The sequence below is a fragment of the Vanacampus margaritifer genome, chromosome 19, assembly GCF_051991255.1.
Source record: "Vanacampus margaritifer isolate UIUO_Vmar chromosome 19, RoL_Vmar_1.0, whole genome shotgun sequence".
In the NCBI taxonomy this organism is placed as follows: Eukaryota; Metazoa; Chordata; class Actinopteri; order Syngnathiformes; family Syngnathidae; genus Vanacampus; species Vanacampus margaritifer.
In genome coordinates, this window is record NC_135450.1 from 14,201,963 (window position 1) to 14,227,346 (window position 25,384).

General features: G+C 40.5%; 1 protein-coding gene across 1 annotated transcript in view; it reads left to right on the plus strand.

The window, feature by feature from the left end:
* Positions 1-25,384, plus strand: part of map3k5 (mitogen-activated protein kinase kinase kinase 5) — a 79,209-nt gene that overhangs the window by 15,949 nt on the left and 37,876 nt on the right. The window contains exons 2-6 of the mRNA XM_077551877.1: positions 8,104-8,230; positions 9,138-9,206; positions 10,308-10,392; positions 17,238-17,313; positions 18,134-18,218. The gene's annotated coding sequence lies outside the window, so the exon portion shown is untranslated. The remainder of the gene's footprint in view (positions 1-8,103; positions 8,231-9,137; positions 9,207-10,307; positions 10,393-17,237; positions 17,314-18,133; positions 18,219-25,384) is intronic.

Sequence of the window (25,384 nt, forward strand, 5' to 3'; positions counted from 1 at the left end):
CAACCGGGGCCATGTTGAGAAAAAAAAGCTCCTTTACTCACATTTCTGAATAGGTTTGTGAATAATGATGGAATTCAGTTATATTCTAATGCTAATTGCTGCAAAACGGACACAGATAGAAATGTACTTTTTTTCCTGATGAAAGAAGAGACTCTTTCTTTTGGTAGGTTCCATGTTTTTTATAGCAATAAAACCCAATATTCTGTGGGCCTTGCAAAATCAGTCAAAATCCAGTAAAACAGCCGGGAGTGAAGGGGGTTGCTTCAGTGAAAATGGCTGGGAGTGAATGAGTTAATCGATTAATTTTGATAGCCCTACATATATCTACAGCATATAACATCTTATGTTTATTTTCTTACATAAACTTTTTTTTTTTTTAAACAACTTATAGTTTTAAAACTTATTTTTCTCGATTTATATTCCAAACATTTAAGCAATCGTTCACACCCACAACATGTGTTCACTTGTTGACCTTCACCCGTGCAGTTACAAAATGTCCGAACTTGCACTACATCCATATGATTACTTTGACATCACCCGAATATGAATTATTTAGGCCAAAAATATATTTTGCAACGTTACAGTCACTTTGACCTGTGACCTCAAATTTTAATCAGTTCCTATTTCAGTCCAATCACATTCTAGAGTCTGATACAATAAAATTCCCTTCTGGTAGATATTCATAAGAATATGGTGGAATGTCAGGCTGCAGTGACCTTGACCTTTTCACCTTTGACCACTAAAAATCGATTTAGTTCATCTGCGGGTCACATGTGTGAGGTTGTGTCAAATTTGGGCAAGAATCCCTTAAGGTGGTGCGAAGATCCGCGTGCGCTAGAATGGGACGGACAGGCAGACGAATGGCTGGACAACCCGATAACGCAGGCGCCTGCAGCCTCTGATCTGTACAGAGTGCAGGAAGGGAGAAGCTGAAAGAAGAGGAAAGTCGGACCATATCATGCTTATATGAATGGCGTACTGTTAAAAAAAAAAAAAAAAAAAGAAATACACTCGGCTAATGTATGTTGATGAAGTGAAATTGTCATTAGGCTAATCAGCGCTAAACTAATTGGGAGTCATGGACCCTCCTATCTACTAATTCTAACCCTAAACCCCAGCCCGTATCTGCGAGCAAATAGAGGAAGAGCTGGTGAGAAAAAGTGAGGGAACAAGTAGAAGACGAGAGCGAGGTAAAGAGAGGAAGAGAGAGATGAAGCCTAATTAAGAGTGCTGGGATTTATGCAAATGAGACTGTGCTGATATGGTAATCAGAGCCTGCAGGGCCGTAACAGGCTGTGTGTGTGTCTGACTGTGTGTGTGTGTGTGTTGTGTGTATCGGAGAGGCTGACAGCTGGCTGTGAGGAAGGTCAGAGCCAATCAGGCTCTTACTCTAATGCTCACTGCCCTCTGGCCACTCAGCCATCTCGTTCTCTCTTGTGCGCTCGTCTCCGCGCCCGCTCGCTCTCTGGTCAGCGCCATCATCCCAACCAATCCCTCTCGTCTTGTCTTTCACAATGCGTCTCGACTGCACGCATTCTCAAACTCGTATTTGGTAGTTACCGCACATTTAAAGACAAATGGTTCCATGTGTCAGATGGTGTCAAGCATGTGTGTAAATTTATTGTTCCCTCAAAATACAGTAATTAATGGCTAAAACGCTGGAAGCATGTTATGTGGTCTGATGAGACCAAGATACTTCATTCCGATGTTGTCAAGCGTGTGTGTACCAGTGTAAATCTATTTTTACCTCAAAACAACTCAAAATACAGCCATTAATAGCTAAACCCCTGGCACCATGGCGTGTGGTCTGATGAGACCAAGATACTTATTTTGTTCAGACGGTGTCAAGCATGTGTTATCGTGTAAATTTGTTTTGTGTAAAAAACTGTTTCCTCAAAATACAGCCGTTAATAGCTAAACCCCTGGAACCATGTCGTGTGGTCTGATGAGACCAAGAAGCTTCTGTTAAGATGGTGTCATGTGTGAGTGTAATAGTGTCAATTAATTTTTCCCTCAATAACTCAAAAAACACCCATTAATAGCTAAGCCCCTGGAACCATGTCATGTGGTCTGATGAGACCAAGATACTTATTTTGTTCAGACGGTGTGAAGCATGTGTAATTGTGTGAATTTGTTTCCTCAAAATCACTCAAAATGCAGCCAATAATAGCTAAACACCTGGAACCATGTCATGTGGTCTGATGAGCCCAAGATACTTATTTTGTTCAGATGGCGTCAAGTGTAATTGCAATAGTATAAATTTTGCATTCCCTCAAAATACAATAGCAAAAACGCTGGAAGCATGTCATGTGGTCTGATAAGACCAAGATACTTATTTGATTAAGATGGTGTCAAACGTGTGTGTAACAGTATACATTTATTTATACCTCAAAAAAAAAACTGCTTTAATAGCTAAACCCTTCAAACCATGTCGTGTGGTCTGATGAGACCTAGATATTTTATTCAGATGATGTCAAGCGCCTGTGTAGACAAGCAGACTATGGATTACTGTGTCCTGTGGTCTGACGAGACCAAGAAACATTTATTTGGCTCAGATGGTGTCAACCAAGTGAGTTCAAAAGTTGATGGTGTGGCCAAGCAAGTCTCCAGACCTAAAACCCATTGAACATCTCGGAGGCATCCTCAAACGTAACACCAGCTCCGTGATGTCATCACGGAGGCGTAAAAGAGGAGTCCAGTCTAATGATGTGCATATTTGATAACTGCTGGCTTGTGGATTCAGTCGTGCGATTCCAAACAAATATACAAACAGAACACTTGACATCAGGGTATAACATGTGACTGGAAAGTTCCAAACGCCCTCAATTTTCATTTGTGGACCCCACAAGAGGATATTTTACACTTAGATTTTCTCTAATGATTAAATATGCACACAGACACACACACACACACACACACACAGATCCCAGGGCCATGCGGTCATATCAACACATCTGAATGTAATCCAGTTAACACAGTGTCCCAAATGACTAAATTAATCAGAGAAATACTATCTGGCTCATCTCTTTGCACTGCTTTGATGTGTGCACACAAACACACACATCCAACACACACACACACACACACACACACACACACATTTGAGTAGAACAGTGATCGAGCTGAGAAATGACTTTACCTTCTCACATAATAAGACCCCAATCCCGTAGAGGGGGCCTGCGAGATACCAGCGATGCTCCGACAGCCCCAAGGCCTCGGAAACACACAAACACACACTTCCGAGTGCAACAGATCAAAAAGATGCATCGTTTCGGGGCTGCAGATAGATAGTAGAAAAAAGGAAGCGTAGCACAAAAGAAGAATCAATCCCTGCTTTCCGTCCAAATGACGCTCTTCTTTTTAATTGGTGACATCACTTTGTACGTACAATGGAGGTGATTGTGTTGCTAACCTTCTTATCTTTACGGTGGATGTTAAGGCAACGCAACAAAGATGCTGTGATTCACCACGTCAAAGAGAAATATTCACATTTTTTTTCCTTTAATAACATCTGATGTTATCAGCGAATGCGTTTTTGAGGCAGAGTTGGAGGAAGTTGAAGACAGCATGACAAGAAGTCAAGTTTTAAGTTTAGAACCAAGTTGTATCGTGACGTGCACTGCTTAAGGCTATCTTGGAAAAAAAAAAAAAAAAGGAATTGTTTTGCGGGTATTTTTTGAGGCTGGTGATCTAAAGTCATAAATGCAGATTAACCGTGAACGTTAAATACAACGAAAGCTCTAAAACCCAAGTTTTACTTAAAATTCAACTCCAGCGGGTGGCAAAGAGACGGAAAATGCAGTTAAGTGTAATCCTTACGTTCAAAGTACTAACAGTATCCATGCATAGACCACGTCTAAATGCTGTGCTGTAAATATGTGAACAGCGGGCATTAGTACATTTAATTTATTATTATTATTATTATTATTATCATCATTGTTAATATTATTATCTCTTTTACCTCCAAAAACTTATAATGACGTATAATAAAATCCAGATGAATGCCGCCAAAAACGTTAATTGACGTTTTTTTTTCCTCACTGGGCAGTGCAACGTCTTGTGCCGCGCTCTGGTTTGTGAATAGGGTTGGAAAATCCCAAAACACCCACTAACTATGGCCAGCAGATGGCAGCCTCGTATCCTTTTTCAATCAGCTCCCCTGAATCAAATGACATGAAAACATGGCGGATCTTAGGAAATAGAACGTTTTCAAGGATGATGCAAATGATCAAATCAAATTCACAGAGCATCACTAAAATCAGAATCAGCTTGTCAATTTTTGATACAATCGGCATAAAAATGCAAGTCAGTTGAGCCCCCCTCCCTCCCCCCAAAAATGCCCGCCCCCTGACATGGATAAAAACGGGGACATTTTACTGCTTATTTCATATTCCACAAATGTGATATTAATCAGAATGCCGTGTTTACACTTTCCTGTACAGTTGCTAAGCTTTAGCAATTTGTTTCTGATTACATTTTGTTTGAAATGAGTGGCTGCTAACCAACTGAAGATGCTAACCACAAACAAAAAACATCTCATCTTTTAACCTGGTAATTAAATTAAAGTCGCTGTAATTTAACACTGAAATAGTGGAAAATATGTGAATGAAATTCCTACTTAAATATTACTTATCAAGATACTAGCATGTCTTGCACTGAAGCTAAGTTAGCTTAGCTAACCTATAGAATGACAGTCGTCCCTGCAGGCTATTAGCATTGTAGCCCGGTCCAACATCTCCCAACCGGGTTTGCGTTGATTAAAAAGAAGCATGTTAGCAAAACTCGGTGGCTTTGAGCTAAACTGCTACTCAGAGTCTGGAACCTCCATTAAAATAATGAAAGCAATAAAAGCAACAACAATTTCAAAACCTTTGGAAAACATTTCATAAACCATCAGGAGCCAATTAGAGGAGCCAGCGCCGGCTTGCTTGTGCTTTGTGTACGGATGTGTGTGTCGGGTAGTCGAGCGTTGCAGCGCCCGGCCCGGTTGTGCCCCGCAGGCCCGACCTTCTAATCATTATCTGTCTGTCTTATTACGCTCCAAACCGGGCCACTCTTAAATAAAATATGCAAAGGTTTCTTAAATGATGACCCGAGGCTGCGCGCGCCGCCGCTGCTCTACATGCTGTTAATCTGAGAAATGCAAATTCCCTTCGTCTCACACTCGCCTTTATTAACTTTTTTGAATTTAAAATTCCACGAACAATGAGTTCTGTCAGCTTCTGAAATTATATTTTCTCTGCTCTTTTTATGTGCGCACGGAAGCGAGTTTAGAGCATGAAATTACCAGGGGAAATATGAGTGGTTTCATCTCACCCGCACAATTTAATTGGCTGCTTTGCAATTATTAGTTTTTGCCGCTAAACTTTTTTTTTTCCCCTTTATTGTTGCTGTTTCCTTAAAGTGGCAGCTCACAACAGTGTTTTTTTTTTTTTTTTTTTTTTTCCATTTGTTGTGTGAGTGTGAAGTTCTGTGTGGGTGTGTGCGTTTGTGTTTCCACCACCATCGGTTAACCGGCACATCTGATTGGACGGCTGCAATTTGATGTCAAGATTTGGACTTCATTGATGCCGAGAGGAGATCAGAGAGAAATACAAGCGGGTTAGATCTCCTTTTTACGGACTGAATTTACCTCACATTTAAAGTTCATGAACTTCAGATTACATGCACAGGGTCATGACTTATTTTTACTTTTTAGAATGTGCGCATATTCTCTGTATGAACTTCTGGATCTAGCCTAAGCCTCCTTCACTTTAGCCTTTACCTCACTTTGGTAGAGCTTCAATTTTGGTCTCATCAGACCGTGAAACTTTTGTTCCAGAATCGTTATGGTTCATAACTGTAATAATTTGCAAAATCCAATCTGGCTGTCTAGTTTAGTTTAGTTTGAATCTTGTGGTATATGGAGGACCAAAACTGCCAAAATTAAAACGAAATAAATGACTAAATAAATAAATAAAAGTGAAAATAAAAACATATATAAAAATATAATAAATAAAAATAAAATTATATAAATGGGAATATATCCATATATAAAAAAAGTAAAAATACAAATAAAAAATGAGATTAAAAAAAGTCAAAATAAAAGCCAAAAACAAACACGAGCTAACGTTTACGCGAGCAACAGATTGTGTGCGATTGCGAGCACCGTGGGTGATGATGAGCTGCACAGTGACACGCACATAAACACACAGGTTTATCTATCCTGTGATATTGTTGGCATTGAATAATTCAATGATTTTATCATGCGAAACCACAACAAATGACTTAATTATGCTAATACGGGCCGGAAACTCAGAGAGAGTGTGAGCGTGTGTGGGTGTCAGTGTATGTGTGTGTCAGCAGGATTGACAGCGGCCTACGGGGCTTCAGCACTGAAACGCTGATCTGGAATTTCACATCCTTATCCCCAAAGCCTCGGGACCCCCACACGCACATACACATGAGGTTTTTAACACACTCTCTCTCTAACACACACACACACACACACCTGACGCTGACTCGTGTTCATTTCCTGGATGCGCTAAAATCCTTAATGAAATGTACCCAACACTAATGTAACGATTTGAAGTAGGGACGTTCGATAGCACTTTTTTTCCCAGGCGTGTACTATCTCTTGAGTACAAATACAAAGTAATACTAGTACTTTTGATACATATAAAAAAAAAAAACAATGACAAATTAATTTAAATAAAGACAACAATGTACATATGAATATTATATACAATCTTCCCAAAGAACCACTGGGAAATGCACAAACTTCCCTAAAATCTTTGGATTTTGGAAGTCAGGTGCAACACACGCACACACACACACACACAACCATTCGCGTACTTACTCACAAAGCACTTATTCAAATGTCACTAGGTTCCAATTTGTGGTTTTCTACATAACAGATTGTTGTCAGTAAAAAGAGTGAACACTAAAACTTCTGGCAACTGCAAAAAAGTTCAATTTTTCAAGCGCTGACTCAACTTTTAATGAGACAACCAGCCAGCCCAAATTTGAACCTAACAAGCCAAATATTGTGAAGAAAAAAAACAAACACCTATTGAATACAAGGGGATGTCTGCCTGTGTGATATGTTTGCTTGTTCACAAGTTAAACTTTGACTAGGATGAACAGTACCGGTCGGCCAATCCATCTGAAAGGGTTGACTGGATCTCTTATTAGAATACCAACTTGGAAAGTAAATGCAGGGCAAAGAAACACTTTTAAAGACAAACTTGATCACCTCTCTGACATACGGAAGAGAATTTTTCTCCTCCTTCCTCCCTTCTTCCCTCTCCTGTTGTGCCAACTGACGAGGCTAAAAGGCAGCAGCCACGGTCAGATCGTGAAAGTCTCCAAAGTTCATCAAAAATAAAGTGAGTGGATGAGCTTCTTTTAAAGTTAATATTAAGAATAGAATGCAAAACTCGTTAGGACTGGCATCGCACTTTTCACTTTAGAGGGGCAAAATTTGGAACCTCAACTTTCACACACCTTTAGGCTGTAAAGTTAGCTTCTCATGCTAGCCTGTTAGCGCTAGGTGACGGTTAGCTGCATTACGGAAAGTCACTGACTCAAGGTAAGGTGATGCTCGTTGTTTGTTTCTTGACATTAACATTACATTAGTGGTTAGAATACTTTTTACTTGTACTTTTTTTTTATTTTAATAGTTTTTTTGTGGTCTTAACACAATATATTGTTGTGTAAAACTGGCATCATCATACCTCACAACTTTAAAGCACTTTCAGTAGAGGCTAGCTACTCAAGCTAGCCCGCTAGTGCTAAGTGGCTAACTGCATTCTGTAAGGTCATTTACTAAGGGTATGGTAATGTTTTTTGTTTCTTGAGATTAACATTACACTAGAGGTTAGAATACTTTTTACTTGTACGTGTATTATTGTGGTTAACATGCGACTTAAAGGCCCATTGTCTTGATTTGTTTCTGATTTTTAAACCATAGCTATTTTTTACATTTCAGAGCTACTTGGTGATAATAACTTTCTATTACTACAGCCTGCATTTTGTTAGGAAGCTACTTTTTTTTCCTTTTCTCTTTTTTTTTTAAAGCTTCTTCACTGAAATGTTATGTGTTTTGTGTTATTTGTTCTGCAGTGTCTCTGAGTGGACTCAGGTGGTGTGGTGGCAAAATGGACACCGTTAGCTCGCTAGTGGGAGCTAGCTAACTAATAGCTGCTACCTTGCTTGCTTTCATCATTTTGAAGCGTGATTTCTTATACAGGTACTTGGCAACTTTTTTTTATTCATTAAAATTTGGCTTGTTCACGACACTTATCTGTGTTGTGTTGTGTCTTTTTCACTTTACAGTTTCGTTATATATTTTTAGTTAAAAATTAATGAAGGTTTAATGATGGAAAAGTAGAACATTTCCAAAAGTTCACTGATAAAAAAAAACATAATTTTCTTTTGTGTTTGATTTAAGTGTCGTAAACTGATAATTTCACTCCTTTCCTACTCCTAAAATAATTAAATGGTATGTGTTAGTTTAACACATTATGATAATGTTAATGTTCTCTTTTTTTTTCAAGGGACACGACAGTTGCTCAGGGAACGACCAATCAATGGTTATGTTTTCCGAGTTTGGTCATGTGACGTTCGCAAAATGTCCATGATTGGTCATTTTCAGTCGGCAGTTTATTCATTTATTTATTTATTTTTACAAGCTCAAGCACTTTCTGTTGACAGTAAATTGGAAAATAATCACTTCATCCCAAATTAGCCTATTCCAAAGTATACATACCGCACATGATCATTTTCACTGCAGTAATCAGGCACAAGTTTAAATACTTTGTCAACAGTTTTGTAATGAGACTTTGGAAATTCCTTTGCACAGTAATTTCTAATCACTTGAAACCTTAAAAAAAAAAAAAAAACTCTTATGTTTGGTGTCATAGCATATGTTTCTATTTTAAGTTTTGTTTAGCTCATAAAATGGATTTCTCACAGGAAGAAAAAAAAAAAAGCCATCCTGTGTTGATTAAAACGCTCTCTGTCTGTTTGTATTGTTCCCTGGGTGCCCTCATTAGTATTTACAGAGTATACACCACCAGCACAGCCCAGACAGACACTCTATTTGATGGAGGCCATGAACATTTTTATGGAAAACAGCTGTATTGAATCTGTTCCAGGCCTTTTTTCTACCTCATGAATGCAATTTCCCATGCTGCACTGCTCCAGGCTCCTGGCACATCTTGGAGGTAGCGCGCTCCCTTTCTCTCTTTGTGTCTTTCTTTATTGCCTTCACACACCTTTATTGCCGTCCGCCAATTAGCCGCGCACGTTTTGGCAACAAACGGCGCCATTAATTGAAACATTTAATTAGCATTAAAACCAGCAGTAATTAACAGCTTTTCTGCTGTGCTCTCTGAGCCAGGCTCAAATTCTATTAGGCGGCTCCTGACTTTGCCCCGCCGTACACTGGATTTTTTTTTTTTTTTGCACAATCCACAGATGTGAGTGTGGTTTGTGTGTGTGTGTGTGTGTGTGTGTGTGTGTGTGTTTGCGCACGCTCAGGGCCCCCAGGTAAGGAGCCTCCGTGAGGAGTCAAGCACCAAGGCCAGGCCTGCTTGGTGCCCAGGGGAGAAGTAGAAGAAGAAGAAAGACGTTTGAGGAGAGATGTGAAGATGAAGAGAGAGGGGGGGGAGAATAAGGTGGGAGGGGGGGGGGGGGGGGTAGAAAGAGTGACAGAGGGATTAAAAGCAAATGCAAAAGAAGAGGTGGTGTGTGCCAATGAAGACACACACCCGTACGTACAGTGTGTGTTTGCACAAGCGTGCTATATGTGTGCGATTGTGTGAGGCCTACTTGGAGTAGAAGCAGGGGCCTGGATTAGCGGCGTTTGCCAGGGCTGGGGGGCAGGATTAGCAGGCTGAGCTGCTGTCTGATGCCGCTCTGCCGCCACTAATGGCATTATTAATAGGCAGCTAAAAAATTCATTAAAAAATCCATTAAAAATAAATGTGTTTTACATAAGACTTTGCCCCAGGTACGAGAGAGGGAGGGGGTGAGGCAGGAGGGAGAGGAGAGGGGACAGTAGACGTGGAAGGGGGGAGATTGTTAGCTTTGAGGTCAGCTGAATATCAGCGCTTGGATAGAGCATAAACACACAAACACTTGTCTCACTCACAAGATGGGAAATGTGGATAATCACGACTCGGCATCAATGTTAGTTAACACACACAGATCAATAAAAATTGTTTTTTTATATATATAGAATTTATTTATTCATTTATATAAAAAGCCAAGCTTCTATTACTTCAAACATAACTCACCATTCTTCCTTTTTGTCTTTTTTTTAGCAATCAGGATGCCATGCTGCCTCTCACAGGTCATTCTTGGTACTGCGACAGATCATCTGGTTTGGGGATGACGAGACATGAGATGGTAAGCGGAGAGATATTATTTGCAATATGTGCACTTTAATGCAAAATAAAACAACTGATCATTCCAAAAATGTGATTCGAAATGCAAGCAGCATCCCCCGTGTCAAATCAGAAGCTAAACATTGGATTTTCATGACAGCACATAAATAGTTTCACTCGGAGCATGTATTTGAACTTCTCCTGTACCAGTCATCATCCGCCATGGAGAGCTTGTTAGGCAGGTAGGGAGGATTACGAAGATGTCAGCAATTGGAATCTGAATCCACGCTGGAAAAAAAATAAGTTATTTGTCGGATTTGGGGGTGGGGGGGGGGCATAATGTGAAAGGCGGGAAAAAGCAGCACCCGCTGTGCGGGGAGACAGAACCACAAGTCAGCAACATTCACACTCAACGCAAACATCAAACATCAGGCAACACGCGCAAGCAGACACTTTGATCTCGCCGGGCTCGGCAGGAAGCCGGCATCTTTTGGAAAATCCTCCAAATGTAAATTAATTTACGCGAGAAAGGGCCCCCAAAGCGCTGGTGTGCATCCCAACAGCGCGGAGGCTTGAACCCAAACTCCGCAGCTTAGCCTACGGAGACACTTCAACCCCGGCGAGTCAATCTAAACTCGGGCGCGCCATGCCCCCATGTTCCGCTACCCGTCGGAGTTTCACTTTGCAAACACTCGAGGTATATCGCTGTCTGCGGACTCAGCACTTCGTCATGACTGCCAACTCTTTCAACTCGCAGGACATTTTTTGCAAGATGTCAGGATAGAGCGGATAAATATTGTCAACTAGATGATGTCGATAGAATAGCGGTGAGGCGAAAAGAATACGCCTGGCTAGGATTAGCATCCTATTGGTACACCGGCGTCATATATCAATCCTGTTTTGCCACGGTCTGATGAGAACAAACAAAAACAAAACAATTATTGATCATCGTAACAGGCAGCGCAATTAATTGCTATTCCACTAGACTGTGAGATTTTTGTTCTGTGTTTTGCCTTGAGATTTATCTACATTTAAAATGTATTGTAATGTATTTTTTAAATTTCAAAACAGCTCCCAGGTCTTTAAATAACACGTGTCCCGAATATAAACAAGCGCCAAGCAGTGGAACTACATTATGAAGCGGACACGTTGCCAAACACAAATACGACCCCGCACATGTAAACTTCACGGTTGGTGTGACATAATTTCTACAAAGGTTTAAGCCGATTAATATCAAAATAATGACATTTAATGGCAGCCATTTTGAGCAGGTCCATTTTTGACTTGTTTGCCGGTCTGATTTGCTATTAAAAAATATACTGTATGGAGTCATAAAGTATTAATGTAGATACTATTCCTAACTGACGCATTTCATGACCTTCCTTTGGAAAGTAAGAAAAAAAAGAGTCATTTACAGCAGCCTACAAAACAGCAGTCTATAAAAAAAAACAACTCAAAAACAGTGATTGATTGTTATCAAAGTTTGTGTACATCTCTACTCATGCCCAAATCATGTTCTGAAAATAGTAGAATGAAAGTGACAATATTTTGTATTTATGGATTGAAGCCGGCTGCCAACGTTGCCTCTGCATAGGCTCACGTCAATAAAATCCAAAATATTGCGAATTTCGTTTGAATATGACTTGATCATGCCTTAGTCATTTTAATTTTGCATTATAGTGTATTACAAAAGCTTTTTTTTTTTTACTTCATTACTGTTTAATAACCAGTGATTGGTGGTTATTTTGTACTTCATATTTTTATAGTGATTAAAAAATAATAAAAAATGGATTGATTGATGTTGTACTAAGTTACCGGTTTGGTCATTGTTTTCCAAAGTAAAAACAGATGTTTGTCAATGTCTCATTTGAATTAAACACACATGATAACCAATCTTCTTTCATGAAGGACTACAGAAAACAGTGAACATTTACTGCTGATATGCTAAAATAAGAGGATTTGGACAAAATTAAATTAAAAAAAAATGGTTCTAAACGATTACTCGGTTATTAAAATAGTTGTCGGTTAATTTGATTATCGATTACTAGTCGATTAATCGATTAATTTTGACTGCTCTAAACTAAATTATTCTCAGTGGTTCATCCTAAATATTTTTTTCCATTCCGCACGACCACAAAAATCAACACAGTGTTATATTAATTCCTAACACATATTGATCCAAACTGAACATTATTTTTGTGGAGACTGACTTTTGGATTTCATAATAATGCCAATTACCACAATAGCATGCACACAAATGCAAGATGTTAGCGTGGAAAAGAAGACCCGGGGTCACATCCCAATTGGCGGTGGCGCTCGGCGAGCTGTCTAAACATCCTTCAGGTTACAAGCCAGCACGGGCCCAGTGACATGCTTGTCTTTGCCCTGTCAGTGTCGACTATCTGGAATATATGAGAGCGCAACTCCTCCCCCCTCCCCACACTGCTCCCCTTCACACCGATAGACACGCCGCATACGGCCCTTGTCCCTCCAACCTGCCTCCAGGTCCTATAATCTTTTTACAATGTGTTGAAACAGAGCAATAAATCTGTTAGCTTACAATCTAATTTCCCTGGCCTTTTCCAGGAATCCTCATAAACTTTTGGCGCCCCCATTAACAGCCCTATTGAATCAGAGTGCTTAATCTGCTTCCAGGTGAGGGGTCAGAAAATGAATGCTTTGATATCCATCAGACTGACGGGAGCAGAGAAAACTGGGTGAGGGAGAGCGCTGCGGAAAAGGGCAGCGTCTCTTCCCCAATAGGTCAATCGCAGCCGAGAGAGTCAGTCATCCACTTTTCCCCTCAGCGCAGCTCTCGTTTTCCATTTAATATGGACATCCAATTAATGTGGCCGTGTCTGAGGCAACCCGCGCTCTGATGAATTATTGCCCATCATCCGCCCTGTTATGGCCCGGTGAGAGAAAAAGAAGAAGGTGGAAGAAGGTGAAAATGGAAGGCGTATGAATTTAGTTCTACTACTTTGGAATGACAAGAAATGTTTCTAATTCTATTTTTTGGAAAACAATCATTCAGCAGTTTAAGACACTGAAAGAAGATGTAGAATGTTCGATATGATTGCATGTGTTTGTTGTAGTACTGAAACTGGCCCGTGGGTGGCAGCAGAGTGCTACAGGGCACCCTGAGAAACCAGAAGAGTAGTAGTAGAAAAACTGAAGCTAGTCTAACAGTACATTTCCTTTTATAATTTGTTATTGTGGATAATAACTTGTCGCCACTTATTGCCGCACCTGAGCTGCGTGTTCCAGGTGTTCGTTATGTTGTTGGGACACAAATACGTCCCCGCAATTGTAATGTGACGTCTCATCTCCATGGAGACGGGAGACCTCGTAATCTCAATGATTACATTTGAGAACAAATACTTAGAGCGAGGTCAAATGAGGTTGTGTTAAGTGCGTCTGGTGTGTGTGTATGTGCACCCGAGCAAACCGTATTACGTTAAGGCGCCTGATATTAAACTTAGGCAGCAGCACCTTATTGTGGTCATGGCACCAGGGATTTGTCATTGTCATTTGTACCTCATTATCCAATTAACACCGTGTGGGCCCACAGCCAAACACAAACCCAATGGACCTACCCTGTGTGTGTGTGTGTGTGTGTGTGTGTGTGTGTGTTCAAATAAACTTTTTGCTCTTTTATTGTTTCTGTCAAACAGCTAGTTATTGGAAGCCATGTTATGCAGTTAGTTACTGAATTTAATTTCATTACAGTTTTAGATTTTCATAAGAATACAATCTTTTTTCACTAAAAATGTAAATGTGATTAAAATTGCCTTGCTCAAGAGAGAAAATTAAGTGTGTAAACATCGATTCGAAATTTCATAGATTTTAAACCATATTTTCCATAACCAATATTTATGCATTTAATTTAAATTGTTCGTCTTGTAACAGTCATTCCAGATGATGTACAGTAGGGGTGTACCAAAAATTTCTATATTCTCATAAGAACCGTGATTCTCATTTAGTACGATTCAGAATCGATTTTCAATGTCCCAAATTTTATTTTATTTAAATTATCTTATACTGTGTTGCCTTTATTTGGAGCGCTGTTCATGTTGTACCCAATTTGGCCACTTAGGGGCAGTGTGGTTCCACGGAGTCTAATACACTGTTAAGTTGTAGCCACATTAGAGAGTAGAAGGAAAAAGTCACGATCAAGTTATTCCAATAAAAGTCGTTTTTTTGCAGTGTGGAGGAGCCCTTCTTTTGAGAGATAAAAGTGCCATGAGTAGCGCGCTAATTAGCATTAGCGAGTCAGACTGGAGTAGATCATTACGATTCCTTGCACATCTATAGATTGAAGCAAAAATCATTGTCAATCAAATCATTTTGAATCAAAAATCGTTCTTAATCGAAAATAAATTCTGAATTGAATCGCAGACCCAAAAATCGGAATTGAATCGAATCGTGAGACATTCAAAGATTCCCACCCCTAATGGCACAGTTGCGTACTGTTATAATGATTTTTTTATGTGTGTGTACAGCATAGGGTTGCATTCTGTAATTGACATCATATATTAAGAGGTGGATTAACTGGGGTAAGCCCTCACTCAAGGCCCACTACAAAAAAATATATGACGAGTTAATAAGCATCTTATCTAAACAGACTTCCCACATTCGGGAACATTTTAAAGCACCAGGAAAATGTGCAATTCATTAAATACTAATATCTGTGAAGAGCCTCTGCAAATTCCCCTGCTCTGCTCTTAATATGTTCTCCTTCACCAAAGCAGGACTTATTGCAAGGATCCAGGAAATACTTCTATCCAGGGCCCCCTTAATCCTGATATTAGAAGTTTTATTATTAAAAGTCTGAAACGTTTTTCCGTGTATTTGTCAGAACCTTCAGAAATGAGGAGTCACACACTTCAAATAACTGCAACGGAAAGACAAGCCAGAGTCACTTCAACATAGTTTCGACGTCATTTTTTATTTTATTTTAGATGGTCCAGACAGGAAATAAATCCAAAGGCGGGGCGAGAGTAATATGGATTTCCTGCTGGATACATGTCAGCAACTTGGTATGTCGCCACTGCTTTCAATTTAGCTGCCTTCAAGTCTGACTTTTCAAAACAACTTAAAAGAGGGTGATGTCAAACATATGGCCTGCGGGCCACAACCGGCCCATCAGGGGATCCATCGTGGCACGTGAGGACGGAACACAAACCACAGTTTTTCAGTCCAATGAACTGTTATTGCTAATTTTGTCTACTAGAGGGCGCAACGACAACCACTGAAATTATATTTTAAAATTTGGCAAAACTTTGCACTGATTTGTGTTAAGAAATTTCAGCTTTATCTCCAATAAGATCATAATAGGAATATTTTCAGTGTGTAATTGTAATTATTTGCACCCAAAAAAAGAAATATTTATTTAAAATAGGGGTGTAATTATAATTAATCGCCTCACTTCAATAGTTAGCTCACGATTAATCGCAAATTTCATATCTGTTCTAAATGTACAATACTTTTTTTTTTTTTTATAGTTTATCAGTTTTCATACTCTTGTTAACATAAGTGGAAAATATGGCTGTATCTTTTAGTCACTGATACAGTAATTTCATAATAATTCATAAAATTAAGTTAAAATTAAAAAGATGTAGTGTACTGTAAAAAAACAATTGTGATATTGATTTGTGTTGAGGTCATTTTTCTGCCACTAGATGGCATAATTGCATTTGTAAGACATTGGTGACAGCTCAGCGCATGTTTCTTTTCAAAGCTATCTCATCTTTAACATGAAGTAACTTGTGAAATTCTGCACATTTTTAAAAATTGTAAAATACAACTTTGACCCCCAGTCTCCACAAATATATGCATTGTTATTAATTTTGACGTGGTCGCGTCTGCTGCGTTGCGACCGGTCATTAATTTAAAAAAAATTGTGGCGTTAAAGGAACTTTAAAATAACTCCAAATGAACGCTCTAATTTTGATACCCCTAATTTACAATAAACTACTGCTCAACAAAGTTAGCTTCTCCCAACGCTTGCGCAAAGTATTCTGGCCTTGAAGGAAACTGAAGACGTGTGTGTGCGTGCGTGCGTGCATGTGCGCGTGTCTGTAGAGATGCGTTTTAAAAGGCCTAATGTTCCCTGACATCCCACAGTTAAAGTATCATAGAAGCAGCATGATCGCCCTTGGCTAGTGGGAAAGAGACTGCCTGGGGCCTTTCGCTCTGGGCAACAGTGCGCTTGTGTGTGTTTGTGTGTGTGTGTGTGCGGTTGCGCGTGTGTGTGTGGGGCCTTTCAACGTGCAATATTCTCTGTCATCAGCTTAAACAGTTAAACGGGAGGTTGAGGGGAGAGAGGAGGACGACGACGACGCAGACTCGGTCGCCGCGCGGTTTTACATCCTGGCAACTGTGTCGGACTCCTCCTTTAATGAAGGAGGAAATTAAGAGCAGGGATGAAAGGAGATGAAGAAATTCTTGCGATAAGTCGACGCTTGTTATCTCGTTATGCTTCCCTTCTTCAACACCCCCCCACCCCCCCCCCCCCCCCGCGCTCGTGCCGGCTTATGTGGCGTCCGCGTGTGCCCGCCGAGCGTGCTGCGATCTCCATTAGCGGCGACGCCGTGAAGCTTTGCTACATGGTGTTGAAAGCGGTTTGTTATTGCTGAAATAATCAAGCTGATTTAGAATATTTTCTGCTAAATTATTCAAGTGGTTCAGGCTCAGAAGTTTTGAGCACATTGATGTGTTTTTTTTTTTTCTTTTTCTCCCCGTTCTTCGTTTTCCTCTTGAAGGGCTGAAGTGCGAGTGGTAACAATGTGCACTGCAAAGCTACTGCAGGCCTGCGCTTAAAGTTTCCTCTTGTCTAATTAGCATACACATTTTTGTCCTTTACAGAAAGAGGCAATTAACTGCTGCATGCAAGCTGCCGAGATGAGGCTTATGTTATTATTCACCGAAATCAAAATGCCAGGTGAGTGAAATTGGATGAGTAGCTAAAAACAAATTAATTGTGCGTAAGTCTTTTTTTTCCCCACACAATTTTATGTGCAGCTTCAGTTTGACCCAAGAATGACCCAATTATGTTTTGAAACAAAAATGGCATGCCCTATTTCCATAAATCTTTAGAAGTGTGGCAAATGGGCCACTAAGGTTAATGTTGCCAGGGTTTCCCCCAGTGCTTTATAGGCCTGGCGGGCCACCCGGATTTTCTTGCTCCACCCACCAAGCTCACCGTCAGTACATATTCCCTTCCTCCTTCGACAGACGATGAATACGATTCGGCATATGTCATCCGTTGTCCGCAACCACCCAACCGTCCTAGGTTAGCTTAGCGCTAGCTAGCTAGTACGAAAGACACGTCGCGGATAGGTTTAAAACGTTACCAAAAGTGAAAAAAAAAAAACTACCATTGGTCCTCGAGAGCCACTATCCTGCCTGTTTTCCATGCCTCCCTCTACCAACACACCTGATTCATGAACAAGATCGTTATCAGGCTTCTACAGAACTTGCTGATTCGCTGGTCATTTGAGTCAGCTGTGTTGGAGGAGGGAGACGTGGAAAACAGGGAAGGTTCCCTATCCCTGGTCTACGGCAAGGGATACTCAAGGTAAGTTATTTTTAACTAAAAAGTAAATATTGGTTAAAGCGCTTTGGACGGCATATGGCGTATATAAAGTGCTATTAGTAGAATCCATTTACCATTATGATCATATTGGGGCTTTTCATTTTTTGGGCTATGGCATTTTTTTGGGCACAAGTACAATTATTAACTGATTCATTGTTGGCCACAGTAAAAAAGAGGAGAAGAAAATGGACCAGCGCGGCAAAGAGAATGTGGAGTAAAATACTGCAGCGCAAGCTAGCACACACAATCAGGTAAGCAAACATTAGCATGTGAGTTTATTTTGGGGGATTTTTAATTGCGACCAGCAAAAGGTTTTCACGTCACCCCATGAAAGCTCAACATGCTTAGAAATGTATTCAAATGTAAAAAAATGTTTTTTGTAATATTATGACTGAAAGAAATCTAGTGGCATGTCGGTGCCAATGCGCAGCGAGCGAGTGAGAGGACAAGAAGGGTCAACGCACGCTACGGTATCATGGCGGTCTTATGCGAGTCCACTCAGCAGATGAAGTCATTTCACACTCGTCTGCGGGTGAAATGAGAGCTCGGTGATAGCGTCCCGCTCCGTCAAGTGGAGCTTTTGATCTTTCCAAGCGGCGCAGAACCGATCTTCTGTCCTGACTTTTTTTTTATAGCAAATCAGTGCCGGACCATTGGAATTATTTTTCAGAAAAGCCACCGAGCAAAGAGTTCAAAGCTGAGGAGGCCAGATAGGACGAGCTACAAAAGTTACGTCAAATCACAGACAGAGAATGGAATGTTTTTATGTCTTGAAGATGACCGCGTCGAAGTGTGACAGACTGAGAAGAGGAGTACATTCAGGTGACATTAACCTGCACCCTCTTCTATCACACGCGACGATGCTAATCTTTCCAAAGGAAATGTAGCGTCTGATCGGAAATGATTTATTAAACCAAGAGGTTAATGTGTCAAAGTGGAGCCCCGCCTCCTCCCCGCCCCAAACGCAACCGTGTCGATGCGGTGCGCAGGAACATGCAAGCAGGAGAGTTGAGCCATGAATCATAACTATTATCATTAGGTTAAGCACCAGCCAAAGCCCAAAGGCGCTTGGAGCTCTCTGTGGAGAAGCCGCACTTTAAATGAGCCTGATTGTTATTATTGTCCTCCAAATGAGCGTGATTAGTATTGATGTCTAAATGAGCGCTGAGGTTATTATTGCCGTGCGGATTATTGTTATTATTGCGGCGGCTTTATGAGGGGGGACGCTTGTCCTCGCTTCGTTCACTTTTAATTCCACAGGCTGTCTCTTTAACTAACCGCACCGCCACATGGTGCCCCCCCCCACACACACACACACAAATGCATTCGGAGTAGGTGTAGATCATTTGGAGATATAATTTTTTTTTACTTAAAGAGCAACTTCCTAATTTTGTGGAATATTTTTTTTTTAGGTTAATCTAGGAACCTGAAGCAAGGGTTTATGAAACGCTAAAATTATGACAATATAATGATAGAAATCAAACAAACAATTGTTTTTCTTTTTTTTTATAGAATCATTTTTATCTCTTAAATTCACCATTCTTTTTAAATAGAAAAAAATTCTTTTTAATTTCTTAAATTCACATTCTGTATAACAGCAAACTGTATTTTCTTGTCTAACAAGCTAAGCTAAATTAATTACAAAATAATAATAATACGATCTCCTGTAATGTAATGAAGAACTTTTTTTTTTTTACAGACCTCAGTTTTTATCAATATCAGAAGATGTCTTTGCTTTGTCATGTTTTTCCTTGCGTACCTTTTTGGTCCTGCTTATTAGGTTTTTGTTTCCAACTGGTCTCGTCAGACCGCACCTTGTCCAGTTAGTTGCTCCGGTCTCAGGTAACCATTCACAGCTCAGCTTCAGAAAATAAGTGAGCTTTGATTGGTCGTTGCCTGAGCCCTGAGCAACTGTGATGTCATCTTCAGTCGACAGCAAGTGGCAAAATGGCCGCCCCCTGAGATGGATACATTTTGCTTTGTAACTCATATTCCAAAAATGTAATACTAAATCAGAATGTCATGTTTATACTAGTGAGGTCACACATAACATATTATTGACAAGAAATGTTTAAGGTTGGCTTGGTTTTTTAATTCGTTTCTAGCCGGATGTCTGTGAAAACTGTACTCTTGTCACCCAAGCTCTTAATTCCGGTGTTAAACGCGCTCCATCATAGATTAGCTTAGCATGTAGCATGGCTTCTCCGTCGTCTCCATAATGCCCAGTAAAAACGGTTTAATCCACATGGGCAGTTCCACACTCCCGTACATTTTTAATTTAAAGAACCATTTAAAACTCTTTGTGCAACTTCATAGAAGTACATTTTTGCCTGGAAATGTCCAATTTTAATTTGTAGACTCCACATGGGTATTTGACTTAACAGGTTTCTATTAGATGAAATTTTGTTGTAAGGTGCCGGGGCACGCGCATGTGCGTGTGTTTGCGCGCCAGGGCAGCTGTCAGATCTGTTCGCCGATTGGTGAAAATGACAACTCGCAAAGCGCCGTGGGAGGAGAAGGGAGGAGGCGGGTCGGCGGGCTGTCATTCACTGCCAATCACGTGTCGGGATCAGCCCACAAATCATCAGCCGGGCCGAGCGAGCGCGCATGCACGCGCGCGGGTCATCCATAAATCTCCATGCGCACATTCTGTCAAATATTGCCGCATCATAACATAAGCTGCTTTATACACACATTGCAGTGACTCTGGTACACACACACACACACACTCTCATTCACCTACGCAGTCACCACTCTTTACGCAGACAGGCATTCAGTCTGACAGAGTAATTATGACGTCCCACTCGGACGGAGCCCAGGGCTGAGAGGTGAGAGTTATTGATCCCACACAGGAGGAAATTTATCAATGTCCAAGCGTTCAGCTCTGACAGGAACCCAATCCACTTAGAGCGCAATGTTCAAACTGTTTTAGTGCCCCCCCCCGCCCCCACCCCAACAAAAAAAAAGAAAGAAAAACTTTGGAAGAAAAACAGGCAGTGCAAAGAAAGGCCTGCGTTGTGTTCAAGTCTCTTAACTGTGTCAGTTAGTAAGATCTCATTGCTCCTGAATGGCCTCTAATGATTTCCTGTGATAAGGGTGACATTTGATCAGTTAGTGAGTAAATAGCGGTGACAGGCAGAGTGAATCTGTTGAGATCTTGTTTTGGACAGAAACATAAAAAAAAAAAAAAAAAAAGGCATGTCTGTGTTGATTTGATTAGACGGAGTTTGCTATGTCATGTTTTTCCTTGTGTAACTTTTTGGTCTTTCTCATTGGGTTTTTGTTTCCACTTGGTCTCGTCAGACCACGTCTACAATATTTGCACAGTGCAACTGAATTTTTTACTCCCCCCCCCCGGTGTTTCCCAGTTTCTTTCTGTCTTTGTCAGTTCATTTCTGTTTCTGTTGCTTTCGTCGTCATGTTTCCCTGGAGTGGTTTGTTTAGTCCTCGTTTTGGTTTGTTACTTTGAATTTTTTTTTATTTTTTTTTGTGAGAGGCATTTGTTTATTGTTTATTTTTGGGCATTCCAAAGTGCCTTGTTTGCGTTTTTACATTTTCCTCTTTTTTTATTTTATATATATACTGTATATATACTTTGGCGCTTCCTGCACTCCTTTTGCCTCCCTGCTTCCTAGCACGCACGTGTAAATCATTTGTCTTCGCGTCCATCGACTCCCGCGTCACACGAGCACCTGTGGACATCTTCCGGCACCCCCGAGGTGATGTCCGCACCTTCATTTTTCTCGGACAATGAGCAGAATCATTTCCCCTCGCTCGCACGCCCCTCCATCATTATCGGCACGCGATTATTGATCAGGACCTCAACGGCCAAATTAGAAGCTATTAGTCAAACTCTTTTTCAAAAGATGTTGATGGAGGTTGTTTACACCGTGTGATCTATTCTGGAAATTCTCCCGTTGAGCCAATTGATTAGGTGAATGCGGATGAGGTGGCCCGTTCCTCAAGGGGCTCCTACCACTGCGTCAACATTAGTTCAAGGAAGCATCCAGGTGAAATCTACAACACTGAAGTTAGAGAGCAAAAACAGCTGCCTCACTTTTTTTTTTTAAATGTTTGTCCCCCAGGCCTATCCTACTAAAGAGAAGTAATTTGGCTTATCTTATCCCAGAGACCTAGCAGCTGCTTTTTATTCTTTTTTGTGAGGTCTTTTTTCTCATTTAGTCCAACAAAGATTGTCCTCATAGATTGACCTTCTCTGGTGCCTGCAGGCCGTTGCCCTCATGCCAGTAACTAGATAACACACTCTATCAGAGATTTGAGAAAATCATTGGGAAAGCAGTGGTGCTGATAGTGGCATCAATCCTAACCTGACACCAGGCTGGGTCAACCATTTATCTCTGCGCAGCGCCTCTGGTCACAACGGCGGCCATCTTGCACCGCGACATCCTTCTTTAATAACCTTGGCCACGTCTCTTTGCAGATTGAGAGGCGCGACGCCGCTCATCACGCCGGCTTTGTTCGCCTTTTAACCTGAGAAAGCAGCAAGCTGAAGCCTTCGCACCAATGTTATTCTACACCTTCAACTTTATGATTACTGTATATTCACTATTTTATTCCTCGCACCTTTTTGACGCTGCTACTTCTTCCACATTTTTTGACCGATTCTCACTATTCCAAATTCAACAATTTTGTTGCCTCTATTTTCCTCATTCACAAAATTTGTGGTTTTCCAAAATTTTAAAAATGTCACCATTAATTCCCAATGGCATATTCAACATTATACATTTTCATCATTCCATTTAAAATTCAAAACATTCAGTCATTAGGTGACCTTGAAAAGGATGTTCAACATTCCAAAATTTCCCACATACCAAACAAAAATTTCACATTTTCACAGTAATTTTCTTAATTTTGACCCAAAAATCCCCCCCCCCCCCCCCCAAAAAAAAAAAATCTACAATCGACATTTATTTCTACATTTATTCACTGATTCACATAATTCCAATTTCAACCTACTCCAAAAAGGTGTATTTTTGGTATTTTTTTCATTCCAGAAATTCAAAGTTAAAAAATTTTCCACCAAAAATTAACTGTTATTTCGCAATGGCACAATAAACTTAACGGATTCAAATGGTTCCTTTATCAAATCCAAATCATTTAGCACATTTAATTCAAATGCTAAAATTTCCCAATTTTTATTATTAAAATACCAACAAATAAATTACAAAATTACAAAAAATATATATATATTTTTCCTATTCCCACATTTTTTTTTACCGATTCAGACTGTTCCAACTTTAAGCTGTTCAACTTTATTAAAATCAAAATAAATGCCAAAAATTACCTTTTCTTTTGTTTTTTCCCCCTTCTAAATTCTACATTTTTTGACAGATTCAAGCCATTCCAACTTCAACATGTTCTGCTCCGTCCAGGCCATCGTGTATCATTCCACATCATTCGATATCATTCCAAATAATTGCACAATTTTTCATCACGCCTCTTAGCCTTCACACGCAATGTCTTCAGAAATTGCATTCTGTAGTTTACACATGTTTTAAATGGCCGAAATTCTCTGTCGCGAGGCACACGCGAGTCCAATAAGAAACCCAAACTCGCAAACTCGTTAGCTTTGGAGTTAATGGCGGCGCCACTGGCATCGATTCCCCTCGGTGTGTGACTTAAATGCTTCTATATTGGTGGAGGGGGATTCCCAGAGGCCTCCTAGAGCTCAGATCATTGTTTTTCACTTACTAACAATGAACTTATGATCAGAGCGCTGCGAGGCGTTTGAAAAATGCCCTGTAGGATCATTAAAAAATTGTGTGTGTGTGTGTGTGTGTGTGTGTGTGTGTTTGTGTTGGAGGCCGGCGCAGCAGCAGCGTGACTGCGTGTCCGAGGCTCATCTCGATGCTCATCTCGATGCTCATCTCGATGCTCGGTGGCGCACCCTGCGACGAGCGGGGAGGTTAAATGGGGCGTCATCAATCTCAATGAAGTGCAATTATTTTCTCACTTATTAATCATTGCGGGCTAATAGCTAGTGGCAAAGCTAACGCCTGCCATTTGTCAAACTTAGCAGATTTCTGTAATTTTGTTCCCCCCCCCCACCCCTCTCTAATGTTTGTGTGGACGTCGGCAGAGGGACGCAATAAGTCTGTGCCTCAAAGTGTCTATCGCTTACCTGCACCGCCCAACTAAGTGAACTCCTTTTGTCATGTGAGCGATTCTCTCCATTTTAGAGCTGAATGACCATTTCATGGTGGGTGGCTTTATTTGCAGGCTGCAGCACAGACTTGACTGTGGATGCTTAACGACACCGAAACCCACAGGTTCCAAGAGGTGGAAAGTATTATGTATTATTGTCAGGGCAGGCAATACTTGCAATTAATTAATCAAGCTTGCTGGTGGGTTTTTTTCACCCCCTCCTGTCTGTCAGTGTTTCATTTTTTAAGTATGTATTTTCATTATGTTGGGTCATAATATTTGATTTCAGATCAAATGTGAACCACATCTCGTAATTTGAATTTGAATGTGAATGGGAGGCAGAACACAAATTCTAGTATTATGTGTGATTGTGCCACTGGTACACCGGGAGAAGACATGAGCATGATCACAAGGTCTTGTGGACGTTTTGGGTGTGACTTTTTTACGCAGCAGTCTAAAGTGCGGCACTTTATGGAGGGGAAGAATCGATGTACTGTTATTGAGTGACATCTAGTGGTAGGAAAGTGATCTGCTGGAACCGGGGAACTTGATTCTGACCTTCTGACATAACACTCAAAAAAATAATTATATACATATTGTTTGTTTGTTTTTTAGTATGACTTTGTGAGTTTGCTGACAGGGTGGACATTTGTGTCTCATGTTAGCATTTAATGATAACGTGTTGGACTTTTATTTAGCAACGTGATTCAGTTAGCTGACTGTGTCCTGTTTCACAAATGAGTTTCTCATCTGAAAGGTTATTATATCAGTTGATGTTTCACTATGACAGCAGGTGGACATGTTAAGGCAGGTATCCATTTTTTGGGGGGGGGGCAGTTACTCCACAATGACAGGGTGGACAGCATATTCCAACTGTTCAATGTCGTTATGGAAAGAGTGTGTGTTCAAAACAACTCAAAATGAGGGAGTATATTTTAAGAGATTTATTCATTATCCAATTCACTTAAAATCTCCCCAAATTACGAGTCATTTAGCCTACACCAATTTATGCATGCCAGCGACATGAAAGGCAGCGTAACTAAATGTTTTCCCACTAGATGGCGAAAGGTACATTTGACCTGTGTAGCCATGCTGTTCTCCAAAAAGAAGCAGCATGCTTGTATGCCCCCCAAAAGGCCATAGAGAATATGACCTTATAATTGTAGCTCCTTAGTCTATTACATGTCAACGACTCATCAAACTAGGGAAACATTTTTGTTTTGTGCTGTTTTTGTAAGGCATTGACATACAT